Genomic DNA, 6000 nt, shown 5'->3' on the forward strand with positions numbered 1-6000 from the left:
CTGGGATCAGAAGACAGCCAGTGGCAGCAAGTAGCCTGGGTTGCAGAGCAAAGTAAACACTGACACATGTAAAATACATATAGCCCTAAGTGTCTGGTGCCAATTACAGCAGCTAGCACTATAAAACACAGGAGAGGCTTTGATCAACAGTGTCAATATTGGAGAGCAAAGGCTTGTGTCTTTGATTATGTGCATATGTGGTGCTAAAGAACATACTTGTATATGGTAATATACAAGTATACGGTAATCTTTCAGTGGTGGGCAATCTTCCTGAAAGTGATGCAGGAAGGATACATTTATTCCCAATTTTCTTTTTCTTTTCTTTCAACAGGTTCTGTTACATGGTTCAGACTATTCACAGATCAGATCATTTATTCCCCCAAAGAGTGTCTGTTTGGCAGGGGCCCAAGTCTTATGCGGCTCAGGACTGGTGAGGCTGCAGGAAAGGCTACTGTGTTTCTCCAGCAAATGCAGCTCCCACATCTTACCAGTGAAATTTGATAGCCACATGCAGAGAACACAGAACTTGGAAGACTTCCCCCTTACACTAGGCAACCGCCCAAATACTTAAGGTTTTTTTTTTTTTTTTTTTTTTTTTTTTTACAATCCCAGTCTAGTTGAACTTTGACTAGCTTCTACATAGACATAGTTCACTTTAATCACTGAAACAAAAGACTATCATAAAATATGTTTTCATTCTGATGAGCTTATATCTAACTAGAATACAAGCGCCAAGTACAAAAAGTTTACAGTGTTTTGTTTTGTTTTTCCCCCTACTGGACTCAAACCTCTAATTCCTGGATCGATGTACAGTTTAATGAACTAACGCTAGAGTTCAAAGAAAGTCTTAGCTACATAGCCAGTTACAGGGCATCCAGAGCTACATAGGACCATAGGCCTAAATAAATAAAGGGATGGCTTTGGTTATTCCACTATTGAGATAATCTGTGAAGATTTGCATGCTCTCATATGGTTTTGAAAAGAAAATCATCTAGGCTGATGTTCAGGAAGTATATTTCAGAAACTTTGGTCTGCAATAAGTCAGTTTATGAAGCTACTCACTGGCCTGGTCTACACAGTTAAATAACTTGGTGATAGAGGCTTGATGCTGAAAAAGCCTTCCCTGAAAGTTTTCCACCCAAGTTGGATATCCAGTGCATTTACATGGCAATGTATGCTGTGTACTTCCAAGTATATATACATTAGATCACTGCTGTTCACAGTACACTGCAAGATCACTGACAAAATTTTATATATAATATTAACTGTATTTAAATTGCACTTCTGGGGCTGAAAGTATAGAGTCGAGCACCAGGGTAGCTTGAGTACGAATTCTGATGACACGAACAAGCTACCCACAAGACCCGCCATGGGATCTTAAGAAATCTGGTGAGTGGAACACAGCTGCTCCTCCAATCCAATTGCACGGGACCTGAGACTGCATTAATTAGGGAAGCAGAAAACCCGGCCTGATCAGGGGCACAAGTCCCCTCCAGTCCATGCCAGCACCAGGGTACCTTGGGCATGGAGTATGCAGACACCCACAAGGTACACACAGGACCCTCCACAGGATCTTAAGAACTCTGTGAGTGGATCACAACTTCTGCCAGGAGGCAGGTTCGAACATCAGGTATCTGGGCACCTTCCCTGCAAGAGGAGAGCTTGCCTGCAGAGAGTACTCTGAAAACTGAAACTCAAGAGAGAGCTAGTCTCCCAGGTCTGCTGATAGAGGCTAACATAAACACCTGAGGAACAAGCTCTAACCAGAGACAACTACAACAACAAACTCCAGAGATTAACAGATGGCGAAAGGCAAATGTAAGAATCTTACTAACAGAAACCAAGACCACTCACCATCATCAGAATGCAGCACTCCCACCCCACACAGTCCTGGGCACCTCAACACACCCAAAAAGATAGTCCCTGATTTAAAAGCATATCTCATGGTGATGATTCAGGACATCAAAAATGACTTTAAAAATTCACTTAAAGAAATACAGGAGAACACTGCTAAACAGGTAGAAGACCTTAAAGAGGAAGCACAAATATCCCTTAAAGAATTGCAGGAAAACATGACCAAACAGGTGATGGAATTGAATAAAACCATCCAAGACTTAAAAGGGAAGTAAACACAATAAAGAAAACCCAAAGTGAGGCAACTCTGGAGATAGTAAACCTAGGAAACAAATCTGGAAACACAGATGCAAGCATCAGCAACAGAATACAAGAGATGGAAGAGAGAATCTCAGGTGCAGAGGATTCCATAGAGAACATCAGCACAACAATCAAAGAAAATACAAAATGCAAAAAGATCCTAACTCAAAACATCCAGGAAATCCAGGACACAATGAGAAGACTGAACCTACTGATAATAGGAGTAGATGAGAATGAAGATTTTCAACTGAAAGGGCCAGCATATATCTTCAACAAAATTATAGAGGAAAACTTCCCAAACCTAAAAAAAGAGATGCCCATGAACATACAAGAAGCCTACAGAACTCCAAATAGACTAGACCAGAAAACAAATTCCTCCTGACACATAATAATCAGAGCAACAAATGCACTAAATAAAGATAGAATATTAAAAGCAGTAAGGAAAAAAGGTCAAGTAACATATAAAGGCAGGCCTATCAGAATTACACCAGAATTTTCACAAGAGTCTATGAAAGCAGAAGATCCTGGACAGATGTTTTACAGACCCTAAGAGAACACAAATGCCAGCCCAGGCTACTATACCCAGCCAATACTATCAATTACCATAGATGGAGAAACCAAAGTATTCTACAACTGAACAAAATTCACACATTATCTTTCCACGAATCCAGCTCTTCAAAGAATAATAACAGAAAAAAAAAAACAATAGAAGGACGGAAACCACACCCTAGAAAAAGCAACAAAGTAATCCCTCAAAAACCCAAAAAGAAGACAGCCACAAGGACAGAATGCCAACTCTAAAAACAAAAATAATAGGAAGCACCAATTACTTTTCCTTAGATAACTCTTAATATCAATGGACTCAATTCCCCAATAAAATGGTATAGACTAACAGACAGGCTAAACAAACAGGACCCAACCTTCTGCTGCTTACAGGAAACCCATCTCAGGGAAAAAGACAGAAACTATCTCATAATAAAAGACTGGAAAATAATTTTCCAAGCAAATGGTCTGAAGAAACAAGCTGCAGTGGCCATTCTAATATCGAATAAAATCGACTTCCAACCCAAAGTTATCAAAAAAGACAAGGAGGGACACTTCATGCTCATTAAATGTAAAGACCTCCAAGAAAACTCTCAGTTCTCAATATCTATGCTCCAAATGCAAGGACAGACAAATTCATTAAAGAAACTTTAGTAAAGCTCAAAGCACATATTGTACCTCACACAATAATAGTGGGTGACTTCAACACACCACTTTCATGACTGGGCATTGTGGAAACAGAAACTAAACAGGGACACAGTGAAACTAATAGAGGTGATGAAACAAATGGACTTAACAGATATCTACAGAACATTTTATCCTAAAACAAAAGGATATACCTTCTTCTCAGCACCTCATGGTACCTTCTCCAAAATTGACCATATAATTGGTCACAAAACAGGCCACAACAGATACAAAAATATTGAAATTGTCCCATGCATCCTATCAGACAACATTGGAATAAGGCTGATCTTCAATAACAACATAAATAATGGAAGCCAACATTCATGTGGAAAATGAACAACACTCTTCTCAATGATACCTTGGACAAGGAAGGAATAAAGAAAGAAATAAAAGACTTTTTAGAGTTTAATGAAAATGAAGCCACAACATACCCAAATTTATGGGACACTATGAATGCATTTATAAGAGGGAAACTCATAGCTCTGAGTGCCTCCAAATAGAAACTAGAGAGAGCACACATTAGCAGCTTGACAACACACCTAAAAGCTCTAGAAAAAAGGGAAGCAAATTCACCCAAGAGGAGTAGACAGCAGGAAATAATCAAACTCAGGGGTGAAATCAACCAAGTGGAAATCAGAAGAACTATTCAAAGAATCAACCAAAGGAGGAGCTGGTTCTTTAAGAAAATCAAAAAGATAGATAAACCCTTAGCCATTCTCACTAGAGGGCACAGGGACAGCATTCTAATTAACAAAATCAGAAATGAAAAGCAAGACATAACAACAGATCCTGAAGAAATGAAAAACACCATCAGATCTTTTTATAAAAGGCTGCACTCAACAAAATTGAAAAAACCTGGACAAAATGGCCCAATTTCTAGACAGATACCAGGTACCAAAGTTAAAACAGGATCAAGTTAACGATCTAAACAGTCCCATATCCCCTAAAGAAATAGAAGCAGTCATCAATATTCTCCCAACCAAAAAAAAAAAAAAAGCCGAGGACCAGATGGGTTTAGTGCAGAGTTCTATCAGACCTTCAAAGAAGATCTAATTCCAGTTCTGCACAAACTATTCCACAAAATAGAAGTAGAAGGTAGTCTACCCAACTCATTCTATGGAGCCACAATTACTTTGATACCTAAACCACAGAAAGATCCAACAAATATAGAGAACTTCAGACCAATTTCCATTATGAATATCGATGAAAAAATACTCAATAAAATTCTCTCTAACCGAATCCAAGAACACATTAAAACAATCATCCATCCTCACCAAATAGGTTTTATTCCAGGGATGCAGGGATGGTTTAATATTCGGAAATCCATCAACGTAATCTATTATATAAACAAACTCAAAGACAAAATCCACATGATCATCTCATTAGATGGGGAGAAAGCATTTGACAAAATCCAACACCCATTCATTATATAAAGTCTGGGAAAGATCAGGAATTCAAGGCCCATACCTAAACATGATAAAAAGCAATCTACAGCAAACCAGTAGCCAACATCAAAGTAAATGGTGAGAAGCTTGAAGCAATCCCACTAAAATCAGGGACTAGACAAGGCTGCCCACTTTCTCTCTACCTATTCAACATTGTACTTTAAGTCCTAGTCAGGGCAATTAGACAACAAAAGGAGATCAAGGGGATACAAATTGGAAAGGAAAAAGTCAAAATATCACTTTTTGCAGATGATATGATAGTATATATAAGTGACCCTAAAAATTCCACAAGAGAACTCTTAAACGTGATAAACAGCCTCAGTTAAGTAGCTGGATATAAAATTAAGTCAAAGAAGTCAATGGCCTTTCTCTACACAAAGAATAAACAGGCTGAGAAAGAAATTAGGGAAACAACACCCTTCTCAATAGTCACGAAGAATATAAAATACTTTGCCGTGACTCTAACTAAGGAAGTGAAACATCTGTATGATTAGAACTTCAAGTCTCTGAAGAAAGAAATTAAAGAAGATCTCAGAAGATGGAAAGATCTCCCATGCTCATGGATTTGCAGGATCAACATTGTAAAAATGGCTATCTTGCCAAAAGCAATCTACAGATTCAATGCAATCCCCATCAAAATTCCAACTCAATTCTTCAACAAATTAGAAAGTCCAATCTATAAATTCATCTGGAATTAAAAAAAAAAAAAAAAACTATGATAGCAAAAACTCTTCTCAAGGATAAAAGAACCTCTGGTGGAATCACCATGGCTGACCCAATGCTTTACTACAGAGCAATTGTGATAAAAAAAAAAAAAAAAAAAAAAAAAAAAAAAAAAAACGAGTTAGGGAAGCAGAAACCAGCCTGAGTAGGACCACAGGCCTCATCCGGCTGGATCAGCGCCCGGGGTAGCGGGAGCGCAGGGTTGCCTGACACCCGCCAGCTACCCACGACCCCCGCCGCAGGATTTTGGGACTGCTGGTGAGTGGAACACAGCTTCAGCTCCAATCCAATTGCGCGGCACCTGAGACTGCATTAGTTAGGGAAGCAGAAACCAGCCTGAGTAGGACCACAGGCCTCATCCAGCTGGATCAGCGCCAGGGGTAGCGGGAGCGCAGGGTTGCCTGACACCCGCCAGCTACCCACGACCCCCGCCGCAGGATTTTGGGACTGC

This window comes from Mus caroli, unplaced genomic scaffold, assembly GCF_978045245.1.
Source record: "Mus caroli unplaced genomic scaffold, Mus_caroli_1 scaffold_5, whole genome shotgun sequence".
Classification (NCBI taxonomy): domain Eukaryota; kingdom Metazoa; phylum Chordata; class Mammalia; order Rodentia; family Muridae; genus Mus; species Mus caroli.